We start from the raw sequence: 19,783 nt of genomic DNA, 5'->3' as shown, positions 1-19,783 counted from the left end.
AACATACATCACCTAAATCTCAAATTTACAGCCAATAACAGAGGTTAACAAGAACCAAGACACTCCTGAGAAAGAACAAAATCAAGAGACTATACAACTTAGATAATAAAATTTATCTAATCATCTTGATAAATTATTATAAATAAAATTGTGTGGAATGGCAAAGGCATAGACTAATACACCGTGGAAACATAACGGAAGACCTAGAACTGAATCTCATGTGTTTAGAAATTTGATTTTCGGCAGACTTGGCATGCATGTTGGAAAAGGAAGAATGAACTAATCATATATGAGCAATCTTCAGGCTGAGTTAAGGCTACATTGAAGAGAATATAAAGATCCTGCAAGTAGGATAAAGGCATATAGTTTTAAGGAAATCAATTTCTAGCTCACCATTTTCAAATATGAAGCTTCCAGATTGATGTGCCTGAGAAGCATCTATGATCAGCCTGGTTCTCCTTTGTACTTTCCCTTTCACAACCATACTCCCTACTTTCCAGAAGGAAGAGCTGTGCAACTTTCCATTTATTCAACATTCAAAAATACACATGGGCAAGTTGTGGCGGTACCTCATTTAAGTCTCACATCTTTAATACTTGACTATTTTCAAAGAATGATTTATCTAGATAGAGAGCTTTATGAGACTGAAGTAAAAAATAACATGAAACCATTTATCACACAATGTTATTTACTACCAACACATTAATCACTAAAACAAACCTATTTTTTAAATTAAGAAAACTAAAGATATAAGTGCAAATGTAAATAAATTTGATATTTTAAAACTCTCATCAAAGTTGTCTTTGGAGTTTTGATACAAATTAGCATTGCTCATAGTGACCGATAGGGAGGGCTACACATCATTAGAAAAATGACAGCAGCTGATGTACTTAGTAGCTACATGTTAAATGTTCATTTCAACACCCCAAAAAACTGATTCCCTATATTACATCACTGCTATTGATGAATGGCTATGATGGCAAAAACTGTTGCTCAACAGATTGTATCAAAAATTACGGTAGATTAACAAAAAAAAGCTATGCCTTAGAGCAAAGAAAATTATGTTATTACTAAGATTATAGAGAGCAAAGAAGAGATTGCTGAGGTTGGACAGTTTTACACAAGTATATTTGAATTTACAATAGAAATAAGGTATATTTAGAAATATTTACATATTTATACTTACATATATATTTATATTTCCTGATGTAGCTGCTCAATGACAAAACAAAGAAAGGGTGGCTTCATTGCTCATATTCATCTCTATACTCATTTTAAAAAGATTGGCTTAAAACTCAACATAAAAAAAAACACCCAAACAACCCAATTAAAAAATGTGCAAAAGACTTCAAAATATATTTCTCCAGAGAAGATATACAAATGTCTCATAAGCACATGAAAAGATGCTTATCATCACTAATGTAAATTGGGAAAATGCAAATCAAAACCAAATGAGATGCCACCTCACCCCTATTAGGATGCTACTATAAAGCATCAACAATAATAAAAACCAAAAACCAAACATGCACAACAACAACAATAAAACACAGAAAAGCTTTAGTGAGGATATGAGAAGTTGGAATGCCCTAAAGAACTTAAAAATAGAATTATCATATGACCCAGCAATTCTAATTTGGCACATATACCAAAAAGAATTGATAACATGGACTCAATAGATATTTGTACACCAATGTTCATAGCAGTATTATTTACAATAGCCAAATGGTGGAAGTCACCCAAGTGTCCATTGGCAGATGAATAAATAAACAAAATGTGGTCTGTACATACAGGCTTAAAAGGGAATTCTTATATATGCTACACATGGATGAACTTAATTAAAATTACTCATGTTTCAATTTTTTACATCTTTATGACAATTTGTATAGAGTAACTTGGGGATCACTTTAATATTATGCCAGCAATATACATTTAAAATACAATTTTATATGTATAATAAGGGCTCAAATAATAAAGGAAAAATTAGAATTACCTGAAGCTTTAAAAAATGTGGTTGCCTTTACCCCATACCCAGAGATAATGATTTAAATGGTCTGGAATGGGGCTTGGGCAGAGATATTATTTTAATCTCCCCCAGAGATGTTAGTGTGCAGCCTGGATTGAGAACTGCAATCACTGATTCATTTCACGATAGAAAGTGAACATTTTTTTTTTTTTTAACAAGAGAAAACAAAACAAAACAAAACAAAACCGAGAGAGAGAGAAAAAAAGTGAGCGATGGAGAGACTGAAGGAGAGCCAGAATGAAGAAAAACAATTTTTGCCTCTTCAAAGAAATACATTTGTCATGGGCGGTGGTTAACATTAGTGTCAGAACCAATGAGAGAAAAGGGTAGAAAATCAGGTAGGGAGTGGATTGATTTCTGGAAATGGGCTTTCTTGGATCTCAGGCAACTAGAAAACCGAATTTTTTCAGGTCATTCAAACACTGAGGCTACCCATTGCTGGTTTACCTCGCATCGAAGGCTTCCTTAGCTTTACAAAGACCTATGTTCTCATGGTTTCTGGCTAACGTGCCACAGCTTATTGGGCAATTGCATCCAAAGCCCAGAGACGGCTGCATTCCACTCCGCTTCATTTCAATGTGCTTACAACAGTTAATAACTATTGAGATAACTTTCAATCAATCACTAAACTCATAAAATTATTATTTTTATTCATTTATTTTTTTTACAGTTTTTTTTATTGTTTTATTGCTTAAAGTATTACAAAGGGTATTACATATGTGTCCTTTTTTTTTTTTTTTCCCCCAGCCCTTGACAATCCCCTGGCCTCCCCTACCCCCCTGTGTCTTATGTCCATTGGTTATGCTTATATGCATGCATACAAGTCCTTCGGTTGATCTCTTACCCACCTCCCTCCTGCCCCCCAACCCTCCCTGGCCTTCCCGCTGCAGTTTGACAATCAGTTTGAGGCAGCTCTGCTTCTGTATCTATTATTGTTTATAAGTTTATAATGGTCTTTATTATCCATGAATGAGTGAGATCATGTGGTATTTTTCCTTCATTGACTGGCTTATTTCACTTAGCATAATGCTTTCCAGTTCCATCCACGCCGTGGCAAATGGTAAGAGTTCTCATAAAATTATACATAGGCATAAAATAACTAACATTAAAGATGGTTTAGAAATATATTAACATGTAAAAAATTAGTGAATAAAATTATTAATTTCTTAATATTTTAGTTTCTTTTTTATTAGCTCAACCAACACATTTAGCTTTAGTACAGATAAAAAGAGCCTCATAATACTTTGGACTAAGTTTATATTTAAAGCAATAAAGAAAATGAAGGCATCCCTCTGCCAAATGAGTCCCTATGAGTCCTTGATAATCAGGGTAATCAATGAATTTCACATTTAGTTTCCATCAGAGTGGGACAATTAAGAGAATCCTATTTAACTCTTAAAGATAAACAACTAAAATGAATCCAGGGTGTTCCCTCAGTGCAATTGACAACAAAATAAAATAGAAAATAATTACAATAGTAAAACGTGCCAACATGTAAAGAAAAAATCACAAAATAAACTTGTGGTGAGTTGTTCTGGTAGAGGACTTGGGAATAAGGATCAACCAAAAGTATAAAGCATTATTAGTTAGACAAAATCTGGTGAATAAATATGTATGGCTCAAGGACATTTAAATATTAGCACTAAAATGTAAAGATAACCGGTTTGGCTCAGTGGATGGAGTGTCGGCCTGCGGACTGAGGGGTCCCAGGTTCAATTCCGGTCAAGGGCATGTACCTGGGTTGCGGGCACATCCCCAGTGGGAGATGTGCAGGAGGCAGCTGATCGATGTTTCTCTCTCATCGATGTTTCTAACTCTCTATCTCTCTCCCTTCCTCTCTATAAAAAATCAATAAAGTGTATTAAAAAAAATAAAATGTAAAGATAAAAAAAAAGTATGAAGAACATTTTATCTCAGAGTGTTTCTTAAGCCCAGTGATAAAGACAAACCTATAGAGTAAAATTTCGATTATATTAATTAAATAAATTACATAAAATGTATTCTATAAAAATATAAAAAGAGCCCTGGTGGTGTCATCCTGGTATGTCAAGGCTGTGGGTTCCATCCCGGTTAGGGCACATATAAGATCAACCAATAAATGCATAAGTAAGTGGGACAACTAATCAATGTCTCCTTCTCTCTCTTCTTCTTCTCTTTCTCTAATCAATATAAAAGTTCGGTTTTAAAAATATAAAAAGAAAAAGAAAAGCAAGAAAATCATATTTACAACATATCTTATAAAATAGCATTTATATAATTAGCAAAGAAAGAGCATGTCCAAATCAATATAAGAAAACAAATAGCTGTTCAGAAATTTCTGGAAGGAAATAAATGGGCTAGTCTGAAAAGGAGAAATGTGAATGACCAATAACAAGCATGCTGGTTAAAATAAGCAATAAGCAACCATAATAGCGAGCATGTGGAGAAACAGAGTAAAGAACACTGAGTGAAGAGTTGCCACTGGAAATTTACATATTAACACTCATTCTTAACTGACGATAAATATTAAAGTGATAATTCTGTATACTCTTAGGCTGGGAAATTGTTTCGTGAGAGCTTGTAGTAGGCTATTTGTTCTCTAAACAAATACCCATTCCCTTTTACCTTAGTTTATTTTGTTTTGTTTACTTTTTAATCCTCACCTGAGGTTATTTTTCCCATTGAGTGAAGGGAGGGAGAAAAGGGAGAGGGAGAGGGAGAAGGAGGGAGAGAGAGAGAGAGAGAGAGAGAGAGAGAGAGAGAGAGAGAGAGAGATTAATGAGGTATGTGCCCTTGACCCAGAATTGAACCTGAACCTGTGACCCTTCAGTCTGTGGGTTGACACTCTAACCACTGAGCAAAACCAGCCGGGCCCTCTACCTTAATTTTGAATAGACACATTTCCTACGTTTCCTTTTGATTTGACCATGCAACAAAATTTGGCTAATCCTATATAATAAAGAGGGAATATGCAAATTGACCATCCCCCTGCCACAAAGACGTCAGTGCCCACAGCGGAGGCAGGGTGTTTCCATAATACAAGATGTCTGTGCCTACAGCAGAGGCTGAGTTCCCATAATGAGCCTTAAGAAACAATCAGCAGGGACCCGAGGCTGTGTTTCCCCCAACCTGCCCCCCTACCCCCGTGGGGCTTGACGGGGACCTCAGGCTGCACCCCCCCACCCAGCACTGGGCCACGGGACCTGAGGCTGCGACCCCGCCTGGTGGGGCTTGACAAGGCCCCTGACCAGAATTGAACCATGACCTCCTGGTTCATAGGTCTACGTTCAATCACTGAGCCACACCAGCAGGGCTTAAAGACTCTTGAATCCTGCGGTGCAGTCATGTTTCTGCCCATATGTGCTGAAGCAGAGAAAGCTGGTTCCAGGAGAGAAGGGACAGAAATGTAGATGTGTAGGGAGGAGCAATTAAAAAGATAAGAGGCACAGGAAGATCACAGCTCAAGTTCCCTCTTTTTCAGGTCCTGGCTTTAGAATCTTCCTGAAGCTGGGCTGTCTTCTGTTCCTGGGTTTCCTGAGATTCCTCGTCTGAGGACCCTGCAGAGTGTGCGGGTGTTAAAAGCCCATGTACCACACACATGTGCAAAGGCAATGACAGCAGTTTCACAGTACGCACTGCGCAGGTGCACCATTATCTTATGTAAAACTGATGTCACTATTGGCAAGAAGCCTCCAGGGTGTCTGGGTTAGTATAAGAATGTGGTACTGATCAGCGGGGGCTGCCGTGGGGCCACTGTGTTTGCAGTAAAGCACGGTCCACCTTCCTATGGCTGTGGTGTCTTTTTCCAGTTCCCAGCATCCAAACAGGTCAAGTCCCTGGCAGGAGAACTTGGACCCAACACCTCATCTCCACAATTAAACTCCCTTTATGTCTGATGCCACTGTCAATTAAACTAGACCCAATTAACCTAGAGGTTTCCTATAAATTAGTATTAAAATGTATAAAAATTAAAAAACCAAAAGTAAACTACTTGACATAAATCCAAACTATAATGAGTTTTTTGTTTGTTTGTTGTTTTATTTTTGTGTTTGTTTGTTTGTTTTCTGAGCTCCTTCATGACCTTTTAATCAACCATTTAAAACTGTATTTACCACCTCCCCTGAGGTAAACTTCCAGACAATTTAAGTGCTCCTCTTTTGCTCATATCCTTTAAGTGCCATTCTTTATTAAACATCCTTCCCTCCTCAGGAGGGATAATGTGTGTGCCAGTTTAGTTTGATCTTGGCACCCACTAGGTGCACAATATATATTAGTGTCCTTCCGTTGTCTTATGACGTATCCAATGCATGTTTTCATAAAACATGAAGTTTGTACGCAACTGATCGATGAAGGAATTAGGTCAATACAACACAGAAGCTGTGTTGATTCCTACATGATTTTCCCACCACAATAATGTCTGGTGTCACCAAGGCACAGCAGGTGAAAACAGGGAAGCAGCTGAGCACAGACAGCCAGGGGAGAGCACAGGGCTGCAGAGGGTGTCTCACCAGTGGTCGTGGCTGCTTCTCCACATGCTCCCTGACAGAAGTACTAGTTGTCCAGTGGTTTTTCCAAACTTTGGTCACTTTTCCTTGGTCTCCATCATTCAACAGCTCTTAGTTGTTGTTGTGTTTTTTTTATATCTCCCTTTCATTAAGATTCCTTGCCTTCCACCCTACCCCTTCCCTTTCTAGGTAAAGTAATATTTTACTGAAAAGTTTCTTTATGTATTAGAATCATATAATGTTTTCAGCTGTGTCAGTATTTATATTATGGTTGCTATTATTTATATTAGTACTCTATAATTTAGTTACCTCTGCTCATTGTGGCTTGCCCAAACCCTATTTTCCCATCAGCCCTTTTCTTGTGGATCATTCAAAAAACTGCTCTTCAGAAACTTATATATACCTCTTTGTGTATGAGTGTGTGCATGTTCCATTATATTCAATGGACAGGAAAATTGGTTTCTGGCCCTGGCTTAGTATTTATGCATGTATATTTTATTGAAACATATTTCTTTATGTTTGATCCAACAGGATATAAATTTCTCAAGTTCCACATCTACTAATTTTAGGTACACATGTAGCTTATATGTCTTAATATTTGTTTCAGAACTGATAAGCATATCTTTCAACCGTATAATAAAAAAATATGTCAGAAATGTAAATTTTCTATTTCTTATTGATAAATATTAATATTAACTTTGAATTGAGAAAAAAGTAAAATATAGTTCAGTAAAAATTGAAATGCAATATTGTCACAAATTCTCAATGCAATGATCTTATTGACCCAGATATTATGTGTGAAAATGTTCGGTGTAATTGAGACAAGTTATAATTAGAAATCATATAAACTGAAGATAATGTTAACATTCAGAATTACAGTAGCTTTCATTAGAGATATTCCAAGGGTTATTTAAGGCTTCCTAAAATATATTATGAAGTAATTATTTTTATTTAATATTATGAATAGAATTAGATCATTGTATAATATTAATTATAATTACATATATTATAATATGCAGTGTATTATTATATAATTAAAACTTTAAATGTAGAGCTTTTTGACAGAAATGCAAATTTTATCAATTTCATTGAAAGACAAAGTAATATCTGATATTTTCTAAATGCAATGTTAATGTAATTACATAGATTCATAGCTTTGACTTTATAATTTAAAAAAGCTGGTTAAAGATATAATAAGAAATCCAATTACATAGTCCTATTGTTTAAAATATGAGCATGGGACAAGGATTAAGAATCTAATCTCTGATTAAAAGTAAGCAAATAACTTGGCTCTAAGTCTTAATGTAGAATGCTATTGGTTGACAACTGCAATGAGGCTTCTTGCCTGAGGCCTGTCTCAAATCAATTCAATCAATAAAGCAAAGTGAGGGCAATAGCTGGCAATTACTGGAAGCAGAGGTTGATACCACAAGAATTCTCTCCATCTTTTGTTTCTGAATTTTGTTTAGTGCCAACTTTATTTCCCTGACTTCTTTCCCCACAAGGCTGGAGCCAGGGATGCGAGAAGCTTTTTCTTAATTTATTTAGCATATTAGAATCTGAAAGGTAAGCATACTTCTCTCTCTTACTGCATTAGTTTAAAAACACCTGCAAAGGATTGATATCTTTGTTGTGATTTTGGGGGGTCATTAATTAAGCAACTGCAATCCTCATAAAATGTCCTTAAAGTCAACAAATGTATTTGCTTCCTGTGCTACAATGTTGGATAACTCAATGTCAAATAGAACTCTTTCTATATATTTGCAGTATGAGTCTATAATAGCCCTAATTGTAAATAATGTTCCTCTATGTAATATAGGAAATTACATCATGTGTTAGTTAGGATCAACTGGATTATATTACAATAAAATAACTTCCAAATTTCAAAAACATTTATTTTATTTTTACTATCATTATTATTTTTTTGACCCTCAACCAAGGATAATTTTTCCATGGATTTTTAAAGAGAGTGGTAGGGTGGTAGTTAGGGAGAAAAGGATGGAGGAAGGGAGGGAAGGAGAAAGGGAGAGCGAGAGAGAGAGAGAGAGAGAGAGAGATCTTATATGATCTTATTATCCAATGTCACCTCAAATAAATCAATAAATCTATCACCCAGAACGGGGCTATTTTTAAACACAACAACATCTTTTGTTAAGCAATAAAAGGCATTTTCAGAAATGTAAGGTAGTTATGTCAAATAACACTATTTTTTCACTTGAGAAACCATTTGGCATACACCCAGCCAATAAATAAAGTTTATTTTATAGTATCACATTTAATTTAAATATATGAATTGGCTCTAAATAAAGATTACATTTAACAAATTTTGACAATTCTTGGCAGAAGACTTTAGCTTCAGGTATGGAAGGTGCATTGCAGAAGAAAACCTAGAATAAAAATAGTCATTTATAATCTGATGAAGAAACTACTATGACCTGGATTGGGCTCAAGTTCTACAATATTTGTATATAAGGCTTAGTTTCTTTTTTCCCTTCTCTTACTGAAAAAATTTCTGAATCCAAAATAAAATAAATCTGTAAAAATGAGGATTGTTGAACATTAATTTTTTAAAAAACAAGATTTACAATGTTTTAAAATATTTCAATTAGTGTTACTAAAACACTCCACTGTGAGCAATATGTCTGTTTTCTTTGAAGAGCATTTGAATTATTGACAAAGTAAATATGGCAGATACTGTGTGACTGCTTTTACTCCAACATTAATCATGATTTCAGCACTGTTCTATGCTATTATGACTACATATGGCTAAAAGTTTCAGTGCCAATTAACATCAGTAAGGAAATCAAACCTGGCTGCTGTTATTCAGTGTAACCTCTTCGTAACTCAATTTTTCAGAGTTGTACTAAAGATTAAATAGTGCTGTGATGATGATGATAATCATAACTAACAATTATTGAGTAAGTACCATGAAGAGTTACTGTTCAAAACTCAGGCATACATTAACTTGCTAAGTCCTCACAGCTACCATATAAGGCCGTTTCTTTTTGTTATTGTTCTAATAAAATAGGCACCCAGATGATAGGTGTCTATTCCAGGTCACAAAACAAATAAGTTACAGAGTCAGGCTTTAAACCTAGGAAGAATGACTCCAGAGTCTGCTTGCTTAACTCTCTCCACTCCTCACCCACCCCTCCAAGGCCTTTACCACACTATTGTCTGTATTCATGGACTATGCATATACACATATAAATTCCCCAGTTAATCTCTCCCCACCCACCCACACCCACCTTCCCTCTGAGATTCAAGTCTGTTCCATGCTTCTATATCTCTGGATCTATTTTGTTCATCAGTTTATTTTGTTCATTAGATTCCACATATAAGTGAAAACATGTGATACTTGTCTTTCTCTGACTGGCTTATTTTGATTAGCATAATACTCTCTAGGTCCCTCCATGCTGTTTCAAAGGGTGAGAGATCCTTCTTTTTTTACAGCTGCATAGTATTCCATGGTGTAAATGTACTACAGCTTTTAAAAAATATTTTTATTGATTTTAGACAGAGGAAGGGAAAGGGATAGAGAGAGAGAAACATCAATGAGAAACATCCTTTGGTTGCCTCCTGCATGCCCCCTGCTGGGGATCAAGCCTGAAACCCAGGCATGTGTCCTGACTGGGAATCAAACCATGGCTTTCCAGTTCATGGGCCAATGCTCAACCACTGAGCCACATTGGACAGGCTGTACCACAGCTTTTTTATTCACTCATCTACTGATGGGCACTTTGGCTGTTTCTAGATTTTGCCTATTATAAATTGCACTGCTATGAACATAGGGGTGTATGTATTTTTTCTGACTGGTGTTTTAGGATTCTTAGGATACATTCCAAGAAGTCAGATCACTGGATCAAATGGCAGTTCTATATTTAATTTTTTGAGGAAACTCCATACTATTTTCCATAGTGACTGCACCAGTCTGCATTCCTACCAGCAGTGAACTAGGGTTCCCTTTTCTTCACATCCTCACCAGCACTTATCATTTGTTGATTTACTGATGATAGCCATTCTGACAGGTGTGAGGTGATACCTCATTGTCGTTTTAATTTGCACCTCTGTGATGATCAGTGACTTTGAGCATTTTTTTTTATATGTCTCTCGGCCTTCTGTATGTCCACTTTGGAGAAGTGTCATTTTAGGTCCTTTACCTATTTTTTAATTGGATTGGTTGTCTTCCTTTTGTTAAGTTGTATGAGTTCCTTATCTATTTTGAAATTAACCCATTTCTGACGACTAAGCTCTGCATGACGTGGCCTCATCTTCTCCCTCCCCTTGCTTTCTTCTGACTCATCAAGGCGCTCCCCTCCCAGTCAACCTGCCTCACCAGTTCTGAGGCCGGGGGTGCTCTTCCCCGAGGTGTTTGCATGGTTCCCTTGTATTTCATCGAAGCTTTTGCTTAACTGTAATCTTCCAAAGGGCCGTTTCTGGCCACTCTAATCAGGTTAATCATTTTCCATCACTTTCACCCTTGTTCGTTCATAATGCCTATCACTATGTGACACAATATTGCCTAGTACATTATTGTCTGCATCTGTCACCAGAACGTAACCCAATGAAGGCAGAAACTTGCTCTGTTCTGAATTTTCACACATACAACAAGATTTGAATAAATGGTTTCTACTAATTCATTTTCCCATCTATCTGTCCCTTTATCCATCTATCTATCCATCCTATTCTTCCATCATATGTGAATTATATAGTGCTACCTACCATTTTCCCTTCACCCCCTTTTCTGACAATTATTTTTTAAAGAGAATTGTGAAAGATCTAAATGCAACATTTGGAACACATATGTTGAGCAGAACTACAGCTTTTCATCAAACTAAGTGAAGAAGGTAAGTTTTGAAATCAAACTCTACAGGGTTCTGTTTATAGATTTATGCATTCGTGAGCTTTATATACAGCAATCACTGTTTTGTGATCTCGGAAGTTCAATTCAAATCCAGAGTGAGGCTGCCCTGAAATCATTATCATCAAGCCACTATTTTTCACTCCAGATGAATTACTGTTTAAAGGACACTCAGGAGCCATACATACAGTTTTAAGGGGAAAAGATGAAAGGTGTGAAAGTAGTTATAATAAAAAAGATGTCTTTTCAGGCTATGTGTGAAGACAATGTACCAGACACCTAAAATTATGGCACTGGCTTCTCTTATTTTATTCCCAAGTTATTTCCTTCCTTTCACATTTAGGATTATTTGGGGAGCATGATGTGTTTTGATCTGTATGCATTTAGAGAGAGACTGAGAAGCTATTGTTTACTTAGAAGATTTTATTGACTTCTGGAAGCATTTTCTACTCCCTAAATTACTTCTTTTTCACTGAACTGAAAGCTGGTCATCATTCAATTGGATCTTCTAGGTTTTTCATGGAAAAGGCAACATCTTATATCATTACTAGAGGCCTGTTGCATGAAAAGATTGGTGCAATAGGCCTTCCCTTCCCCTGGCTGCCGGCACCAGTTTTCCTCCGGCACCCGGGACCCAGGCTTTTGCTCAGGCCGGAGCCGCCTTCAAGCCCTCGCTGCTCCAGCCGGAGCCACCTTCAGTCTTCGTTCTGCTGCTTCGCGCCTATGTATGCAAATTAATCGCCATCTTTGTTGGCGGTTAATTTGCATATTGCTCTGATTAGCCAATGGTGGGCGTAGCGAAGCTATGGTCAATTTGAATCTTTGTCTATTATTAGATAGGATTGGCTCCCACATGAGTCACCAGGTTTACCAGTGTCTTGGAGACAGTTCAAAGACCAGTCGTGGAAATATAAGACGGGTGGAGGGAGGGTGGGGTGAGCACATGGGGAAGGAGAGGAAACGCCAGGTGTCAAGAAAGGGTCTTAAAAGGTGAAATAGAAAATAATAAAGCAAACACTGTGTACAACACGCATTTCCCTACGGCTCTGAGGAGTTGTGCATAGTGCACTGCACAGAGCTTCCCTCAGCCTATGCGATCAATAACCTCTCAATAGAACAGAACCTGATCTTCAACACTGACATAAAAAGTATTGTGCCTAAAACAATGTCAAGTTGTTTGCTATCGTTGCTCATTTTTACTTTTAGCCAACAGATTTTCAGTGCTTGCTATATCTCATGCATTCTTCAAGCACTTTATGTAAAGTAAATTATTTAATCCTTGTAAGAACTCTATGAGATGGAAGCAGTGTCAGTTCCATTTCCTGGCTGAGAAAATGAGACAAAGGCAAGTTGTGCCCAAAACCGCAGAGCAGACAGCAAATGGGTAAGCTAGGATTTGCACAGTGGTCTTGTGGCAGAAGCGACAGAAATGCTACTTAGTATTAATAGTAAACGCAATAAGAATCAGGTGAATTACTATACTTAATAAATAATGTTCTGATTGAAAATTGATTAACCATTTAAATTTAGAATTATCACATTTATAATTACAATGATGGAATACTCCTTTTCTTTTCATATAAATTTTATCCTCCTATTTCTCTGCTGTATAGACTGATAATTGCATTTGCGATTTTTGTGCAAGCTATTTTAAAATCAGTTTGAATTTTAAAAAATATACCAATTTCATAATATTTCACTTATTTTTTTTATAAATAAGTTACTTGGTTCCTTGTTAACTTGTCCAAAAAGGAGATATGCTTTTTAATGTTTCTCTGGGCAGACAAAAGAATATATCTATTCTTTGGTTTCATTTTTCTTTTTGAAGAAAGTACAGTAAATTTGATAGTAAATTGAAGATAGCACCAGAATGCAAAGAAATAAAAAGAATATATCTATCTTATTTTAGCCATGTACTAAATATTATATTTTAAATCCAGTTGTAAGTTTTTTAATGGAAAGTAAAAAATAAATATGAAGCTCAAACAGCTTTTTTATTTGCAGGTAAAGTAGATAACTACCAAATATATATCTTATATATATCCTTTTCTTTCTTCCACTTTTATTCTTAATCAATTTTAAGCTTTGCTCTCATGGAATAAGTCAGGCAGAAAAAGTCAAGAAGCATGTATACACTTTCATTCATATATGGAATTTAAAATTGAAAGCAACAAATGAGCAAACAAGAAAAGTAAACAAGCAAAAATTCATAGTCACAGACAACAATATGATGGTTATCAGAGGGGAGGGAGGGTTGTAAAGGTTAATGGGGGCCAAATTAAGAGTGACGATAAGATTTGACTTTGGGTGGTAAACACACCATGAATATACAGATCATGTATCATAGAATTGTACACTTGAAACCTATATAACTTTATTAACCAACTAGAGCAGCCGTGCGCAAACTACGGCCCACGGGCTGGATCCGGCCCGTTTGAAATGAATAAAACTATTGAAAAAAAAGACCGTACCCTTTTATGTAATGATGTTTACTTTGAATTTATATTAGTTCACACAAACACTCCATCCATGCTTTTGTTCCGGCCCTCCGGTCCAGTTTAAGAACCCATTGTGGCCCTCGAGTCAAAAAGTTTGCCCACCCCTGTACTAGAGGCATGGTGCACAAAATTCATGCACAGGGGGTCGGGTGGGGTCCCTCAGCCTGGCCTATGCCCTGTCACAATCCTGGACCCTTGGGGAGATGTCGGGCCTAAATGGCAGTTGGACATCCCTCTTGCAATCTGGGATGCTGCATGCACCAGTGACCATACTTTTTAATACAGGTGAAAGGCATCTTGCTATTGTATGGGCAACTACATTTTTTGCCCTGATTGTAAAAAGTAGTACATAACATGATCCTTCTGAGGCAGTAGTACTATTCTCCCATCTTATGGGTGGAAAAACTGAAGCAGAGAGAAGTCAAGTAATTGGCTTTGTCACACAGTTATAAGTGTCAGAATCAGGGCTGACCACAAAATGTGCAAGCCAGAGTCCATCGCTGCGTCATCCAGTTTTTTCAGTATTAGCGTAGTCTTGCCAGGTTTTAATTTTTAAATCTAAGAGACTGTTCCCAATATATAGGGTAGGGGCCCTAGGCCTGGCCGGCAATCAGGGCCATCTGTGGGGTGAAGGTGCGGGGGTCCCTGCTGGCACCCGCCTTGGCTGCTGGCTTGGCACTGCCTGCTGGCTGGCTCCATCCCCCAATCATCACCATAGGTCCCCTCCCTCTCAGGGGGCAGACGCTCAACTGGGGGCAGCTCCTGCGTTGAGTGTCTGCCCCCTGGTGGTCAGTGTGCATCATAGCGACCAGTTATTCTGCTTGTCTTTCTGCATTTGGTTGATTTGCATATTAGGGTTTTATTATATAGGATGTCACCCCAATAAATTTATTTAAAAACTAAAAAAATATGTTGAATTCTCATTGTGTAAAATGATATATTTTCAATATGAAAAATATGCTGAATTCTAGAGTTGTCAATTCTATGAAAATCTCAGAGATCATCTATTCTGATCCTGTCATTTTGGAAACAAGGAAACTGAGGCTCTAAAATGGTATGAGCAATGTTAGGTGATGAGTATCAAAGTCTATAGAACTTAAATAAATCTATACAAATATGATGATTTGCATTTGAGATTTCCTGGCTCATTTCTCCTCTACCACTTTGATGTGGTCTTCTCTTTCCCTCATCTGTCCCTGGTCTACTCAATTTTGAATCCACTCCCAGTGGTGCTTGATTTGGTTTTTAATTTTTTTGTATTGGTTTTGAACACGGGCAGCTGTATTGGAGAAGAATCTTGGTGGATCCATTTTGCGAGTGCACGGTAGCTGGACTGCTCCAGTCCCACCAACTCCCATAGACCAATCGGGCCCACTCATTCTCAAAGTGGGAAAAACCCCTCCCAATTTTAGTTGCCATTTTCAAACTGTCTGACTGATTTTCTAGTGAATCTCTGCCTCTCAGCTCTATAGTGATTCTCCAATCTTCTCTTTTGTAGACATAAATACCACACAGGTCTTGAGGCTATTGCCAGTTTGTCTCCATTAGCTTGTAGGTTTTGTAGGTTTCAATGCTTATTGACTTTGCTTACTAGGTACTCTGACTGTTTTGATATAAGGACTTTTAAAAATCCAAAAGCTATTCTGACACCACCACTACCATCTCTCCAGAATTCTCCCTCATTTCTTTCTTTATTTTTAACAGCTTTATTGATTTACTAGAGGCCCGGTGCACAAAAATTTGTGCACTTGGGGGGGAGGGGGGGTCTCTCAGCAAGGCCTGTGCCCTCTCGCAGTCTGGGACCCCTCGGGAGATAATGACCTGCTGGCTTAGGCCTGCTCCCGGGTGGCAGAGGGCAGGCCCAATCCCTAGGTGCAGCCCCTGGTCGGGCTCAGAGCAGGGCCGATTGGGGAGTTGGGGTGCCTTCCCCTGTCATGCACAGAGCAGGGTGGATCAGGAGGTTGTGATGCCACCCTCAGTCATGCTCAGGGTAGGGCCAATTGGGGGTTGGGGAACCGCCCCCTGTCACACTCGAGGCAGGGTCGATGGGGAGGTTGCGGCGCGACCCCGTCACGCACAGAGCAGGGCCCATCAGGGGGGTTAGAGTTCCATACCCTGTCACGCACAGAGAAGGGTCAATCAGGCGGTTGGGGAGCTCCCCCCTGTCACTCACAGAGTAGGGCTGATAGGGGAGTTGGGGCACCGCCCCCTGTCACACACAGAGCAGGGCGGATCAGGGGGTTGGGGTGCCGCCCTCTATCACCCACAGAGCAGGGCTGATCAGGGGGTTGGGGCGCCACCACTCTCACACTCAGGGCAGGGCCGATGGGGAGGTTATGGCTCTATCCCGTCACACACAGAGCAGGGCCCGTGGGGGGGGAGGGGTTGGGGCGCCACACCCTGTCACACACAGAGCAGGGTCGATCAGGGGGTTGGGGCGCCGCACGCTGTCACACACAGAGTCACAGGGCTATCAGGGGTTTGGGGAGCTCACCCCTATCAGGCACAGGGCAGGGCTGATCAGAGGGTTTGGGTGCCTTCCCCTGTCATGAACAGAGCAGGGCGGATAGGGAGGTTGTGGCCCTGCCCTCTGTCACACACAGAGCCGCAGGGCGATCAGGGGGTTTGGGCGCTGCACCCTGTCACTCTGATCCCGGTGCTGGGAGGCCTCGCCGCTCAGGTGATCCTGGTGCTGGGAGGCATATTACCCTTTTACTATATAGGATAGAGGCCTGGTGCACGGGTGGAGGCTGCCTGGTTTGCCCTGAAGGGTGTCCTGGATCAGGGTAGGGGTCCCCACTGGGGTGCCTGGCCAGCCTGGGTGTGGGGCTGAGGGCTGTTTTCAGGCTGGCGGGTGACTGAAGCTCCCAACTGCTCCTTTTTTCTTTTTTTTTTATTCTGGGCCAGCTTTAGCTCTGGCTCCAGCTCTGAGGCCTCTGCTGCTGAAAGCAGGTATGTGGTTTGTTTATGTTCTATAATAGAAACACTGTATCAACTCCAGCTCTGAGATCCCGGCTCACTGAAAGCAGGTTTCTGGGGTTTTCTTTAGCTTCTATATTTGTTACAATGTTTCAAACTGCAAGCTCAGAGGCCGGCAAGGCAGGCGGGGAACGTTGGTTTCCTCCGTCACTGAAGCAAGCAAGCCTCATGTTAGCTTCAAGCTGCCTGGCTGCTGGCCGCCATCTTGGCTGGCAGTTAATTTGCATATTGCCCTGATTAGCCAATGGGAAGCATAGCGGATGTACGCTAATTACCATGTTTCTCTTTTATTAGATAGGGTAATTTACAATTTACATTCCACTAAGCTAATCCATATGAAATTTAAAATGTAATGGTTTTAGTATATTTATGAAGTTGTGTGTCATCACCATAAAAAAATAGAACATTTTTCTTACTCCATAAAGAAACCCATACTCGATAATAGTCATTCCCCAAATCCATATTTTTTCAGCCCTAAGTAACCACTAATTTACTTTCTATCTCTACACATCTGCTAGTCTGTACATTCCATATAAATGTTATCATGTAACATGCAGTCTTTTGTGATTGGCAGGATGTGACAGAGAAATGAACACTGTCATTTTAACTTTCATTTCAAATGGGAAACAGCAACAATTACATGAAATATTTTCATGACAAATTATGTGCATATGATTTGAGTTGATTTGCTAATACAGGGAATAGAGCACTATTTGAAAACATGGCAAAGTAAATAATAATGATGATTATTACAGCAATCTTATACAATAAATGGCTAATATATAAATTGTCCCCTCAACCAGGAGTCAACCGGGAGTATGACCAGGGGGCAGGGCCAGCTGGCCAACTGCCCCTGGCCCCTCCCCCAAGCTGGCCCCACCCCTGATCAGCTCCCCCACCCCGATCGGGGGTGGAGCCAGACCACCAACTGCCTGTGGCCCCTCCCCCCAGCTGGCTCCATCCCTGATCGGGCCCCCCCACCCTGATTGGGGTTGGGGCCAGCCAGCCAACCTCCTGCATTGCCTTACCCCTGCCAGCCCAGCTCGATTGGCCCCAATAGGGGCAGGCCGGCCAGACCTCACCTGTGCACAAGTTCATGCACTGGGCCTCAGTAAAGTATATAAATTTTACTATGTTCCAAGACTATTCTAAGTGATCCATTTATATTATCAGATTTCATATTCACAGCAATCTATGATGGAAGTATCATTACTACCATCCCCATTTTATTGATTAAAAAACTATGGCAAAGTGAAAAAAAAACCACACACAAAATAACACACCCAAAATAGACAATGGAGGAGCCAGATTCCACACACAGAGAGTTTGACTCAAGACTTTTTGTTCTTAATCACCATTCTGTAGTGCTTCTCTGATTTTGGGGTGTTTGTCAACTATCATTCTCTTCTAAATTGCAATAGTAAAACATAACTTAGGGTAACATATTCTAAACTGTTTCTCCTTAGCCATACTTCACAGCAGTGACAGTTTATTGGTATATGGAGTGGACATAAAGAGGATAAATTGTGATGAAAAAATAATACTAAATTTTAAAAAGAAATAATCATATGTGTGCTGATTAATTACTAAAAACAAACTAATGGATCATTGTTTTTGAGTTCCATGCTTAGTTTTTCAAACTTTTTCATAATGCTTTTCTTTTGCTTTCTATCTTGATTCATATATAATTTGAAAATCTTCATTATTTATATCAAGCTGGTCTATTAAAGCAATTAATTTTTCCCAAAATATATTTAATATACAATTGATTACTTCACCTACCAGTGACCACAATTTGCCTTTATCATTTATGACATAGAAAGAACTATAATAGTTTATCACTAAATATATTAAAGAATTAGTAAACTAAGCATTGGATTGAACTGAACAAAATTAACTATAATCATGTAAATTTTCACAGGACTTCAAGATAAATAGGGGAGGAAACAGTGTAAACTTCTAAATGAAACCTGGCAAAGCTGGAATAATTTTCCGCTTTCTTTTGTCCTGAATCAAACCATTTAGGAATCATTCTGCTTCCCTTGAGAAGAACGGTATCATTATTGCTTAATAAAGCTTCTTCTTTTCTAAAATATCCAAAAATGCTTTGGAAAAACATGTTTATGTTGCTAGAAGCATAGATAGGTTGAGTGATTAACAACTATAATAGAAATTTACCATATTTCTAGGGAAGTCAGTAGAAAGGAGCTGAAGCAGCACATTGTGACCTCTAAGATACCTTTGCATGATTATAGTTCAGGACCCACCTTTCCGTTGTCCAGCAGCCTCTCCCCTAAGCCAGGCCCTGTCTCCTGTGTGACACAGATACCTGGAGTTCTGTGCTCCAGATCATCTGGGCATGGATTCTGACTTTCTGTAACATGTAACTGCCTAACTGACTTCTAAGCAGAATCCTTTGAAACAGCCCTGGTCATGAAAAGAGCAGATGCTACATCACCAAAAACTAAAGTCATGTTTTTTAACTGCTTCAGTGAAGTCATATTTTAATATGAGAGCAACAATATAATTAAATAGCATTCAAGTTTGCTCTCAGTCCCTGGGGCTTACCTCTAAGTGACTTCATGTAGAAAATCACAGAAAGCATATCTCTCGTTAGCATATACATCACACAGCACTACTTTGGAAAGCAGATGGAATAGTTCCTCAGAAAGGACTATGCCAATTGTGAAAATATACAAATGTATTTATAATTATTTTTTACATTTTCTAGGTATTTTTGTAAGAAAAATCTATGTATAGTTAGACTTCACATTTAGAAGCATGATAAATAGCAAAGTTTTGCAAGTTGCTGTTCACTGGTGGCTTCTTAAATCCCCTAAGCAGAGACTTCAACTCAAGTTCTGCTTGAATTATACCTAGTTGAACTTATTTCTCATATATTCACCAACTACTAGCTTTGTAATCAAGAAGATTCATC

General features: G+C 38.7%; 1 protein-coding gene across 1 annotated transcript in view; it reads right to left on the bottom strand.

Moving 5' to 3' along the window:
• The window catches only part of MALRD1 (MAM and LDL receptor class A domain containing 1), a 629,377-nt gene that overhangs the window by 236,216 nt on the left and 373,378 nt on the right, over positions 1-19,783 (bottom strand). The gene's annotated exons all lie outside the window — the stretch shown is intronic.

Source organism: Myotis daubentonii, chromosome 1 (genome assembly GCF_963259705.1).
Source record: "Myotis daubentonii chromosome 1, mMyoDau2.1, whole genome shotgun sequence".
Taxonomy (NCBI): domain Eukaryota; kingdom Metazoa; phylum Chordata; class Mammalia; order Chiroptera; family Vespertilionidae; genus Myotis; species Myotis daubentonii.
Note: the sequence above shows the minus strand (reverse complement) of the source record. Positions and strands in the feature narration are given on the sequence as shown.